We start from the raw sequence: 13,044 nt of genomic DNA on the forward strand, positions 1-13,044 counted from the left end.
CTATCCCAATACTCCAGGATGCTCTGGTCCGTCTAGTGGGCCTTATAAAGAGTGTCACCCGGGCAGGTTTGCTTCCTATAGAACCAGCCATCTCTCAGGTTGGAGAAGGAGCCTAGACTCCTGCTACTCGCACTTCGGAGCAGGTAGCTCCCCAGTTCCAAACTCCAGCAGTTCAGCCAGTTGGAGCAGTTTAGCCGGGTGTGGTGGCTCAGACCGGTGATGGAGCAATTATGTCTACCGATGCCCTGTGGAGGTTGGATAGGTTCACCAAGCTCTTCACTACTACTTTCAGCGGTGTATCTTCTGAGGATCCCCAGGATTATCTAGATAGCTGTCATGAGGTCCTCAGGAATATGGGGATATTTGAGACCAATGGGGTCGATTTTGCTACTTTTCGCTTGTCTGGATCCGCCAAGACTTGGTGAAGAGATTATTGTTGGCTAGACCAGCCGGATCGCCAGCTTTGACTTGGGCGCAGTTTACTCAGCTAATTCTGGAGAAGTTTCTCCCTATCACTCAGAGAGAGGCCTATCGGAGGCAGTTTGAGCATCTCCAGTAGGGTTCTATGACTGTTACCCAATATGAGACCAGATTCATCGACTTGTCCCATCATGCTCTTATTATACTTCCCACCGAGAGAGAGAGAGGGTGAGGAGGTTCATTGATGGACTTATTCAGTCGATTCGTCTTCAGATGGCTAGGGAGACTTTGAGTGAGATATCTTTCCAGGAGGCGGCCAATGTGGCCTGGAGAGTCAAGATGGTTCTATCGCAGGGAGGTGGACAGGGGTCTGACAAGAGGCCTCGTCATTCAGACCGATTCAGTGGTACCTCGTCTAGAGGTAGGGATTCATATGGTAGAGGCCATCCTCCTAGGCCTTTTCAGTCAGCACTTTAAGTTTCTCATGGTGCTTCAGGTGGTCGTGGTTCTCAGATGCAGTATTCTGATCAACAGTCCTACAGTGCACCACCAGCTCCTATCAGTACACTATCACTTCAGAGTTTCCCGGGTCGTCAACCCCAGCAGCCGAGGGCTTGTTTTACTTGTGGCGACACGAGGCACATTGCTAGGTATTGCACTTGAGCATCGAGCAACTCTCAGCATCAGGGTTCCCGTGCCATGGTTCAGGCACCGAGTGTTCCATAGCCCGCCCAGCCAGTTAAAGGTAGGGTAGAAGTGCTAGAGGTGGAGGTAGAGGTATTAGAGGTGGAGCTCAGGCCGCTAGAAGTGGAGGCCAGCCAGTAGCAGGCCATCCTAGAGATGTAGTTCACGGTGGTAGGGCCCAGCCCCAATGTTATGCTCTTCCATCCAGGACTGAGGCTGAGGCTTCCGATGCAGTTATCACAAGTACGGTTCTGGTTTGTAGTAGGACTGCATTAGTGTTATTTGATCCAGGGTCTATATACTCCTATGTGTCATCTTATTTTGCATCGTATCTAGTCATGCCTAGTGATTCTTTGAGTGCTCCTGTTTATGTGTCTACACCGGTGGGTGATTCTATTGTGGTATATCGAGTCCATCATTCATGTGTAGTTGTGATTGGAGGTCTTGAGACTCGTGTAGATTTGCTTCTTCTGGACATGGTCGATTTTGATGTCATATTAGGGATGGACTGGTTATCACCTTACCACGCTATCTTGGACTGTCATGCCAAGACTGTGACCTTAGCCTTGCCGGTTTTACCTCGTTTAGAGTGGAGAGGGACTCCTGGTCATTCTACCCGCAGTGCTATCTCGTATATGAAGGCTCGTCATATGGTCGAGAAGGGGTGTTTGGCCTATTTGTCCTATGTTCGTGATTCTAGTGCTGAGGTTCCTTCTATTGATTCTGTGCCCGTTATTCGTGAGTTTCCTGAGGTATTCCCTTCAGACCTGCCGGGTATGCCACCCGACAGGGATATTGACTTTTGCATTGATTTGGCTCCGGGCACTCAGTCCATTTCTATCTCGCCGTATCGTATGGCCCCTCTTGAGTTGAAAGAGTTGAAGGAGTAGTTGCAAGACTTGCTTGAGAAGGGTTTCATTAGACCCAGTGTTTCACCTTGGGGTGCGCCGGTGTTATTTGTTAAGAAGAAGAATGGATCGATGAGAATGTGTATTGATTACCGACAGTTGAACAAGGTTACAATCAAGAATAAGTATACATTACCGAGGGTTGATGCTTTGTTTGATCAGCTTCAGGGTGCCAAGGTATTTTTGAAGATTGACTTGAAATCTGGCTACCATCAGTTGAGGATTTGTTTGATCAGCTTCAGGGTGCCAAGGTATTTTTGAAGATTGACTTGAAATCTGGCTACCATCAGTTGAGGATTTGGGCATCCGATGTCCCTAAGACAACTTTCCGCACTCGGTACGGGCAATATGAGTTCTTGGTGATGTCATTCAGGTTGACGAATGCCCCAGCAACTTTTATGGATTTGATAAACCGAGTGTTCAGGCCTTACTTGGATTTATTCGTGATAGTCTTCATTTATAATATTTTGATATATTCTCGCAGCCGGGAGGAGCACGAACAACATCTTAGAGTGGTTCTTCAGACCTTGAGGGATAGTCTGTTATATGCTAAGTTCTCGAAGTGTGAGTTCTGGTTGAGTTCGGTTGCATTCCTAGGTGATGTTGTATCAACAGAGGGTATTCAGATTGATCCGAAGAAGATTTAGGCAGTTAAGAACTGGCCTATACCAGCATCAGCTACAGATATTCGAAGTTTCTTAGGCTTGGTAGGCTACTCTCGTCGATTCGTGGAGGGGTTTTCATCTATCGCAGCCCCGATGACCAGGTTGACAGAAGGGTGCCCAGTTCAGATGGTCAGACGAGTGTGAGGCGAGCTTTCAGAAGCTCAAGATAGCACTGACTACGACACTGGTGTTGGTTTTTCCCACAGGTTCAGGGCCATATACAGTTTATTGTGATGCATCTCGTATTGGGCTTGGTGCGGTGTTGATGCAGGATGGCAAGGTCATTGCTTATGCTTCGCGGCAGTTGAATATTTATGATAAGAATTATCTAGTTCATGATTTGGAGTTGGCCGCCATTGTTCACGCGTTGAAGATTTGAAGGCATTATCTGTATGGCGTGGCATGTGAGGTGTTCACGGATCACAAGAGTCTGTAGTACTTGATCAACCAGAAGGAGTTGAATTTGAGGCAGAGAAGCTGGTTGGAGCTGTTAAAGGACTATGATATCACCATCGTATATCATCCGGGAAAGGCCAATGTAGTGGCCGATGCTTTGAGTAGGAAGTCAGCCAGTATGGGCAGTCTTGCTTATATTCCGATCGGTGAGAGACCGCTTGCTTTGGATGTTCAGGCTTTGGCCAATCAGTTCGTGATGTAGGATGTTTCTGAGCCCAGCCATGTGTTAGCTTGCACAGTCACTCGTTCTTCATTATTGGAGCGTATCCATGATCGGCAGTATAATGATCCCCATTTATGTGTCCTTAGAGACACAGTGCAGTACGGAGGTGCCAAGCAGGTTACCTTAGAGGATGATGGAGTTTTGAGGTTGCAGGGTCAAGTTTGTGTGCCTAATGTGGATGGGCTCTGAGAGTTGATTTTAGAGGAGGTCCATAACTCCCGGTACTCTATTCATCCGGGCACCACAAAGATGTATCAGGATTTGCGGCAGCATTATTGGTGGCGGAGAATGAAGAAGGATATCGTAGCATTTGTGGTTCGGTGTTTGAATTGTCAGTAGGTTAAGTATGAGCATCAGAGGCCTGGTGGTTTGTTCCAAAAGATTGAGATTCCTGAGTGGAAGTGGGAGCGGATCACTATGGACTTCATTGTTGGACTCCCATGGACTCAGAGGAAGTTCGATGCATTGTGTGTTATTGTTGATAGGCTGACCAAGTCAGTGCATTTCATTCATGTGGCAGTCTCCTATTCTTCCGAGAGGTTAGCTGAGATCTATATCCGGGAGATTGTTCGTCTTCATGGTGTGCCCGAGTCTATCATTTCGGATTGAGGTACGCAGTTTACCTCACATTTCTGGAGAGCAGTTCAGCAAGAGTTGGGCACACAGGTTGAGTTGAGAACATCATTTCATCCTCAGACGGACGGGCAGTCTGAGCAGACCATTCAGATTTTGGAGGATATGCTCCGAGCTTGTGTCATTGACTTTGGAGGCTCATGGGATCAGTTTTTGCCTTTAGCAGAGTTTTCCTACAACAACAATTACCAGTCGAGTATTTAGATGGCTCCTTATGAGGCTTTATATAGTAGGCGGTGTTGGTCTCCGGTTGGATGGTTTGAGCGGGGAGATGCTCGATTATTGGGTACAGATCTAGTGCAGAATTCCTTGGACAAGGTCAGGATCATTCAGGATAGGCTTCGTACAGCTTAGTCCAGGCAAAAGAGTTATGACAACCGCAAGGTTCGTGATTTGGCATTCATGGTCGGTGAGCGGGTATTGCTTCGAGTGTCACCTATGAAGGGCGTGATGAGATTTGGGAAGACGGGCAAGCTTAGCCCTAGATTCATTGGCCCGTTTGAGATTCTTGATTGAGTGGGAGAGGTGGCTTACAGACTTGCGTTGCCGCCGAGCTTATCAGTCGTGCATCTAGTGTTTCATGTGTCCATGCTTTGGAAGTATCACGGCGATCCATCCCACGTGTTAGATTTCAGCACTGTCCAGTTGGACAAGGACTTGTCCTATGAGGAGGAGCCGGTAGCTATTCTAGACCGGCAAGTTCGTTAGTTGAGGTCGAAGAATTTCCCTTCTGTTCGTGTTCAGTAGAGAGGTCAGCCTGCTGAGGCATCGACCTGGGAGTCTGAGTCCGATATGTGGAGCCGTTATCCCTATCTTTTTCCCGACTCAGGTACTACATTCTTATGTCCGTTCGAGGACGAACGGTTGTTTTAGAGGTGGAGAATGTGATGACCTTATCATCACTTGTGTTTCAAGTGAATTCAGTGTTTCGAGACCTAAAAACCTCTTTTTTACCTCACCTTGATTTACGTGCGTGGTCCGGACCTATATTCGGAAAGCCTTCTATGCAAAAATATGAGAAATAGAAATTTCTATTGTTAAAATTTTTATTATGGTTGACTTTGGACAACATTTTGAGAAAACAGACCCGGATTCGAGTTCCGACGATCCCGGGAGGTCTGCAGTAAAATATGGGACTTGGGTGTATGCCCAGAAATGAATTCTGAGGTCCCAAGCCTTAGAAATTAATTTTTGAAAGAAATTACTTTACTAAATTATCTAAGAAATGAAGAAAAGAATTAATATTTGAAACTATTGTTATCGGGCCCGTATTTTGGTTCCGGAGCCCGGTACAAACTTGTTATAGTATTTGAAAGATAACTGTGAAATTTGGTGAAAAATAGAGTTTATTTGACGTGAGTTGGACTTCCGGTTGAAGAGTTATGAACTTTGACAGTTCTTGATGAAAATGTTGAGTTTTGAGGTTTAATTCATGATTTTACATGTTATTTTGATGATGTGATCGTCCGAGTAGGTCCATATGATGTCTTTGAGTTAGTATGCACACTTGGTTTGGAGTTCCGAGGGCTCGGGTGAGTTTCGGGGAGGTTCCTGGATGTCTTAGGCTTAAAACATGGATGTTGTAGGTTCAGAGAAGTGCAAATCTCTGAACCCGCCAGTGTTGACCGTATTGGTTTTGGTGCTGTCCGCGGTGGGGGCTGTGCGGTGGCGCACTCGATTTTGTGCGGTCCGCACAGGTTCACTGGTCCGACTTCGGAAGACTATATCTTTTGATCTACAATGAATTTGAGATGCTTCAAAAACAAAAGTTGTAGCCCGTCGTGTCTAGTTTCCATAAAGGTAAAGAAATTACAATTTGGACATCTGTAGAGAAAGTTATGACCAAACTACTAAAGCATGTCACTGCAGTGCACATGGAGGGCTGTGTGGCCACACTCGATTTTGTGCGGTCCGCACATGGGGTCTTAGAGGGGTATATTAAAACGGGATTTTCAGTTATTTTTATATTTCAAAACCCCAAAAAACATAAGAGGCAATTTTTCAAATAACCTTTCTTCTCCAAAACATGGGTAAGTGATTTCTAACTCATTTGCTTTACTTCTTAACTTCTTTTTACAAGATTTCATCCTAGAATCTAGGGTTTTCATGGTGGAATTGGGAACTTTGGGAAAAACTTAAGAATATTGAAATTTGGAGAGTTAGACCTCAAATTGAGATCGGATTCCAAAACAAATTATATATTTGGGTTCGTGGGGTAATGGGTAATCGGGTTTTGGTTCGAACCTCGGGTTTTGACCATGTGGGCCCGGGGGCAATTTTTGACTTTTTGGGTAAAACTTTGAAAAACTCATTTTCATGCATTGGGGTTGATTCATTTAGCATTTATTGATGTAATTAAGTAACTTGTTACTAGATACGAGCGAATTGATGGTAGAATCAAGGGGTAAAGCTATAATTGAAACGTGAATTGTGTTCGTGGCATCGAGGTAAGTGTTTGGTCTAACCTTAGCTTGAGGGATTAGGAGTTGTGTCTTATTTGCTACGTGTTAATTGTGGAGTACGACGTATAGGCATGGTGACGAGTATCTATACGTCGGTGTCAAGCATGCCCATGAGTCTTGTATTGTAATTGTTATGACTCCGTTGTAAATTACTGCACTTCACATGTTATTGAAATATTATTGTTCCCTTACCGGGATGTTATTGAAATATTATTGTTCCCTTGGCTGGATGTTATTGAAATATTATTGTTCCCTTGCCAGGATATTGTTATATTGCTCTTGTTCCCTTGCCGGGATGTTGTTATACTTGTTCCCTTGCCGGGATTCTTTGTGATTGTTGTTGATTTGTAACTGGGATCGGGTGGCACGCCTGCCACAAGATAAATGAAATGAGAGCGGGTGGCATGCCTGCCACGAGATAAATGAAATAAGAGCGGGTGGCATGCCTTCCACGAGATAAATGAAATGGGAGCGGGTCGCACGTCTGCAACAAGATGTGAAATGAAAGTGAATTCTGCCTTTGTTTCCCTTATCCTTGTTAGTAGTTGGATGTTGGTTCCTTTATAATTCTCTTGATATTCTGTTTTTACCTGTTATTCCCCGAAGCATGTTTTCCCCCTCCCATTTGTACTTGTTTATTCCTGCTTTACTTTCCGTTGTATATTATATAACTGCACATGTTTATTTGGTAGTCTGGTCCTAGCCTCGTCACTACTTCGCCGAGGTTAGGCTAGGCACTTACCAGCACATGGGGTCGGTTGTGCTGATACTACACTCTGCACTATGTGCAGATCCCGGAGCAGCTCTTGGACCGTAGTTTGGAAGCTACCTTTAGTCCACGCGGAGATCCAAAGTAGACCTACAAGCGTCCGCAAGCCCTAGCGTCTCCTCTATCCTTTTCATTCATGTTTCATCTCTTTGCTTCAGAAATAGTGTATTTTCAAACCTTGTATTTAGCAGTCTTACACCGTCTGTGGTACTGCGACACCAGTTCTGGTGATTAAGGTGTAAGTTGTTGTAATAGACGCATGTTTAGATATTTTATTACTTTCTTCCTCTTATTCTAAATTTCCGTTGTTTACACATTATTTTTTTATATAATGTTAAAGAGAATAAAAACTGGTAAAAGGGTAATTTGTCTAATAATTGGCTCCTGAGGGTGAAAAATTCGGGTCGTGACAGTATCTCCTTGTTTTATTTTGAATATGTCTTCCATCATCTTTTTAACTTTTTGAGCTCTTGAGTGTTCTTTTATAAATGAATCTGCAAGTTCAGCAAAAGAATCAATAGAATTTTTAGGTAAAAGAGAATATCATGATAGTGCTCCCTTTTTGAGTGTTTCTCTGAATTGTTTGACCAGCACTGACTCAATCTCTTGCTTGGTCAATTCGTTTCCTTTCACGCTAATTGTAAATGCAGTTACATGATCTCGTGGATCGGTTGTCCCATCATACTTGGGGATATCGGGTATCTTAAACTTATTTGGAATAGGCAAAGGAGCGACACTTGGCTTCCAGGGTTGTTGAGAATATTTATCCATATCCACTCCTTTGATTATAGGTGGAACACCAGGTATCTGCTCTATGCGATCGTTCTGCTCCTTGAGCTGTTTCTGCAAAGTTAGTACTAAACTTTGTAAATCAGAATTAATTGGTATACCTGACCTTCCATCACGTGATTTGCTGGGAGTTCCTCCACTTCCCGAATTGGCGAGTCCCGAGCGTGGATTTTCTATGGTTACGGTGTTATTCAGATGTGGAGTTGGTGGTACAGTTGACAACCCACTAACAAAAGCTTGAAGAGCATTGTTGACTTGTTCTGCGATTAATTGCTTCAATGCTCCATCTATAGCTTTATCATCCCATGTTGGTCATTCGCATGTGATATTGATATGTCATGTGACCCTTCTCGGGACTGTCGAGAAGAGTTTCGTGGTGAAGGGACTGGAGTTCCATCCTCTTGCTAGTTCAACGGGTGTTGCTGATTTTATTGATTGTTGTCGTTAGAAGTCGACATGATTTTTTGATAGAAAAAAGAATTTGGAAAGTGAAAAGATTATCAGATTCCCGGTAATGGAACCAATTTATTTAACCAAAAATTGTGTAATTCGATCAAAGCTTATTTTAAGAAGTACTCGGGCTATTGATAATCAAGAAATTCTATATTTACTTAGTATCAAGAAAGGAAATTCGAATATGAGAGCAAAGATAAAAAATAGTAAGCAAAAGAAAGTAATTGTATTCCAATAATAATCAAAACGTTTCTGTACAAATAATATCTCTTTTCCTTATATAGGAGTTTACAAGTACAACATATTTCTCCTTTTATTACCGAATCGTTAAGAGTATTAATGATATTAGCGAGACGTTATAATTGATAATCGTAATTGTTCATGAAGATTCTGTGTCGTTTGAGGTCATTCATGCTCATTAATTAATGATTCATGAATCTTTCCTCTTTACTATATTGATTCATTCTGTCGGTACCTCTTCATGTAATCATTTAAACTTGAGTGTTCATGCCTTCCCCTCTCGTGAGTGATTTGCTCGTATCTGTTACGACTCGTGCCTCTTTTAATGCATCTTTCTAGCTGTTGCTTTCTTACTGATCCACGTGTCTCGACATATCAACCACTCTTATAAATCCACATGTAATATTTATTTTTACCAATACAAACCCCACTATGTAGGATTATATTGGGTATGTTATTGTTAGTTATTAAAAGATTGCAAAATCTGAATTATAACACATATCTATACTGGGAATAATCTTTTATATATATATATATAAAACTATTAGTATTGTTATGAATAGAATTGTACTTAGAGTGAATGTCTATCTTTTACAGAGTTTGTTACTTTGTGGCTAAGTCATTTTTCCCCTATAAATAGAGGAGTTTTACCCATTGTAAATCATCTCAAAATCAATAGAATTTTCTCTCTTTCTTTGCAATATTCTTCTTTATTGTTTTATTTCACGTTATCAGCACGAGACTCTACCGTCTCAAGAAGCTCTTTGAGAAGATTAATGTATAATTTTTATCCTCTTTTAATTATGACTGATATTATGAAAAGAAAGTTTGTTGCCCTTGAAATTTCAGGAAAGAACTATATGACATGGGTGTTGGATGCTGAAATTCATTCAGATGCAACAAATCTTTGAGACACCAATAAAGATAAAAATAAAGCATCTACCCAAGATTATGCTAAGGCCTTGATTTTCTTGCGCCATCAGCTTAATAAAGGGTTGAAAATAGAATATCCCACAATAAAATATCCACTTGTTTAGTGGAATGGCTTATAGGAAAGATATGACAATTTAAAGTTGGTCAGTCTTCCATAAGCACGATATGATTGGGCTCATCTGAGGCTCCAAGACTTTAAGTTTGTTTCTGAATATTATTCCGCGATGTTCAGAATTACTTCTAAATTGAAACTCTGTAGAGATAGCATCACTGACTATGATATGCTTGAAAAAAATATTCACAACGTTTTATGCCTCCAATATGGTCTTGCAACAGCAGTACCGAGAGAAAGGTTTCAAGAAGCATTCTGAGTTGATTTCTATTCTCCTTGTAGCTGAACGAAACAATGACTTTCTCATGAAATCATGATAATCGACCCACTAGGTCTACACTATTGCCTGAAGTGGATGAGGTGTATTCCTATTATGCTAAGTGTGGAAAAGGTCGTGGCCCTGTTCTTGGCCGTGGCCGTAGAAAAGGAAAAAATTTCCAAGTGTTAATCATCCCCCAAAGAAAAATAATCACCAAAAGTGAAAAAGGAAAGATGAGAAGCCAAAGGCAAATGGTTTAGAAACTAAATGCTATCGTTGTGGTGGAAAGGGGCATTAGGCAAATATTTGTCGCACACCAAGTCATTTGGTTGAGCTTTATCAAGCATCTCTAAAGAATAAAGGCCTCAAAGCTAATTTGTCTATGACAGTGAATTTGACATCACTCACTAGAATGTGGCAGACTTTTTTGAGCACCCTGATGGAAAAATAGATCACTTGATCGGTAATAGATTCGTGATTAAAGAAGATTGAGTAGTTTGATTTTAATTTTTGCTTATTCGTATTAATTAGTGAATAAATATCATGTAAAATATGAAAATTACATGATGTTTATTCACTAGCTAATACGAATAAGCAAGAATTAATATGTCGAATTAGTATAATACTTCATTGAATAAAGTTATTGGTTTTAGTCTGTTTGTTACTCGCTAACAGATGCAATATGGCAAGGTTAAAACTTAGCCTCCAAAGTTTACTGAGTTTGAATTTTATTATGAATATTGATCTTATTAACAGACCAAAAGTGCATATGTAAGTTGCAAAACCTATTGTAAACTCTTATAAGCCTCGTACAGAACATAGTTCAATAATTGCATTATTTTACTCTATCATGTCCATTTTATTAATTACAATATTAAATAGCAAAGAATTAATTTAACAATAAATTAATGTAAAGTCTATAAGTCATGTATTAATACAACATCATATAAATAAATTTGTTGTAGTTGTATTATTTATATGTGTAGTGTACTCACAATTGTATTAGTATTAGCTATATAATTATTTGTACCATAATCAGAGTTTGCTCGAAATGACATTAAAAGATTATTATTGAATCATTGGTTTAACTTTATTTCTTTTCTTTTTCTCTGAAATACTAATATTTATTCGTATATTTTCTTTTGTATGCCAAACCATTAGATGTAAACATGGATATCCCACAAAGCAAACTTGGATCAAAGTTCAATTATAAAAATATTTATTTAGTTGACTCATGTACGACACATACAATATTCAAAGAGAAGAAATATTTCTCTCATTTAAATATGTGTAAGGCAGATATTACAACAATTTCTGGTAGTAGTAATTTAATTGAAGGCTATGGAAAAGCTACTATAACTCTGTCTAGGGGAATAATACTTATCATAGATAATTCAATATTCTCTTCCAAGTCCAGAAGGAACTTGTTGAGTTTTAAAGATATCCGCCGAAATGGATATCATATTGATACAATAGATGAGAATAATCTTGAATATCTCATCGTTACGAAAAATGCCTCTGGCCAGAAAAGGGTTATTAAGAAATTCTCATCTTTATCTTGTGGCCTGTATTGGACAAGAATTAGTGCAATTGAGGCACATTCTATCGTAACCAAAAGGTTACTGATTTTAATATTTTTGTACTTTGGCATGATCGATTCGGACATCGTGAATCAATTATGATGAGACGGATTATAGAAAACTCAAATGGGCATCCATTAAAAAATTTAAAGATTCTTTTAAATAATGAATTTCTTGAACTTCTTGTTATCAAGGTAAGTTAATTATTAGACCTCACCAATAAAGGTTGGGTTTTTTGAGTCCCCTGCGTTTTTGGAACGTATACAAGGGGACATTTGTGGACCTATTCACCCACCTAGTGGGTCGTTAGATATTTTATGGTCTTAATAGATGCATCTTCTAGATGGTCTCATGTATGCCTATTGTCATCTCGCAACCTGGCGTTTGCAAAATTAATGGCACAAATAATCCGATTATGGGCACAATATTTCTATAATCCAATTAAGTCTATTAGACTTGATAATGCTGTTGATTTTTTATCCCAAGAATTTAATGATTATTGCTTATCAAGATAAAAGTGGAACATCATGTAGCTCATATTCACACTCAAAATGGCCTTGCAGAGTCTTTGATTAAACGTCTACGATTGATAACAAGACCGTTACTCTTGAGAACGAGGTTACCTACTTCTGTTTGGGGTCATGCCATTTTGCGTGCAGCAATGCTAGTTTGTCTCAGACCGACAAATTATCATAAATATTCACGTTGCAATTAGTTTTGGGTCATGAACCTAATATATCTCATTTAAGATTTTTTGGATGCGCAGTATATGTGCATGTAGCACCGTTATATCGCACCAAAATGGGTCCCCAAAGAAGGTTAGGAATATATGCTGGGTTTGAATCGTCCTCCATTATTCGTTACCTCGAACCATTAACGGGGGATTTGTTCACTGCTCGATTTGTAGACTGTCGATTCGATGAGACACTTTTTTTAAATTAGGGGAGAAATTGGTAAAACCAAACGGAAAGTTTTATAAAAAAATCTATCATTATCTCATCTTGATCCACATGCCTTTATTTGTAAAAAGAGGTGCAAAATATCATTCACAATAGCAAATCAAATGCGTGACGCATTTACAGATCTGAAAAGGATAACAAAATCACATATCCAGAGAATGTTCCACTTTGTATTGATGTTCCTATTGGACAATATTCTAGTGTCATAGCTAATGAGTCAAAAGCACGCCTAAAGAGTGGTAGACCATTGGGTTCTAAGGATCAAAATCCTAAAAAAGAAAAATAAATGATCAAGATGACACTACGAAAGAGTCTCATTTTAAGAAATCCATAATTTAACCAATTCTGAGATTCATGATGAAATCATTGAGCCTGAGACTCAAGAAAATAAGGAACTACAAATAAATCCAATCGATATTGAGACAAATTTGAATCGATTGGATATAATGGATTATTATGTCTTTGCATACAATGTTGCATCTAGTATTATGCAAGATAG

This window comes from Nicotiana sylvestris, chromosome 6 (genome assembly GCF_000393655.2).
Source record: "Nicotiana sylvestris chromosome 6, ASM39365v2, whole genome shotgun sequence".
Lineage (NCBI taxonomy): Eukaryota > Viridiplantae > Streptophyta > Magnoliopsida > Solanales > Solanaceae > Nicotiana > Nicotiana sylvestris.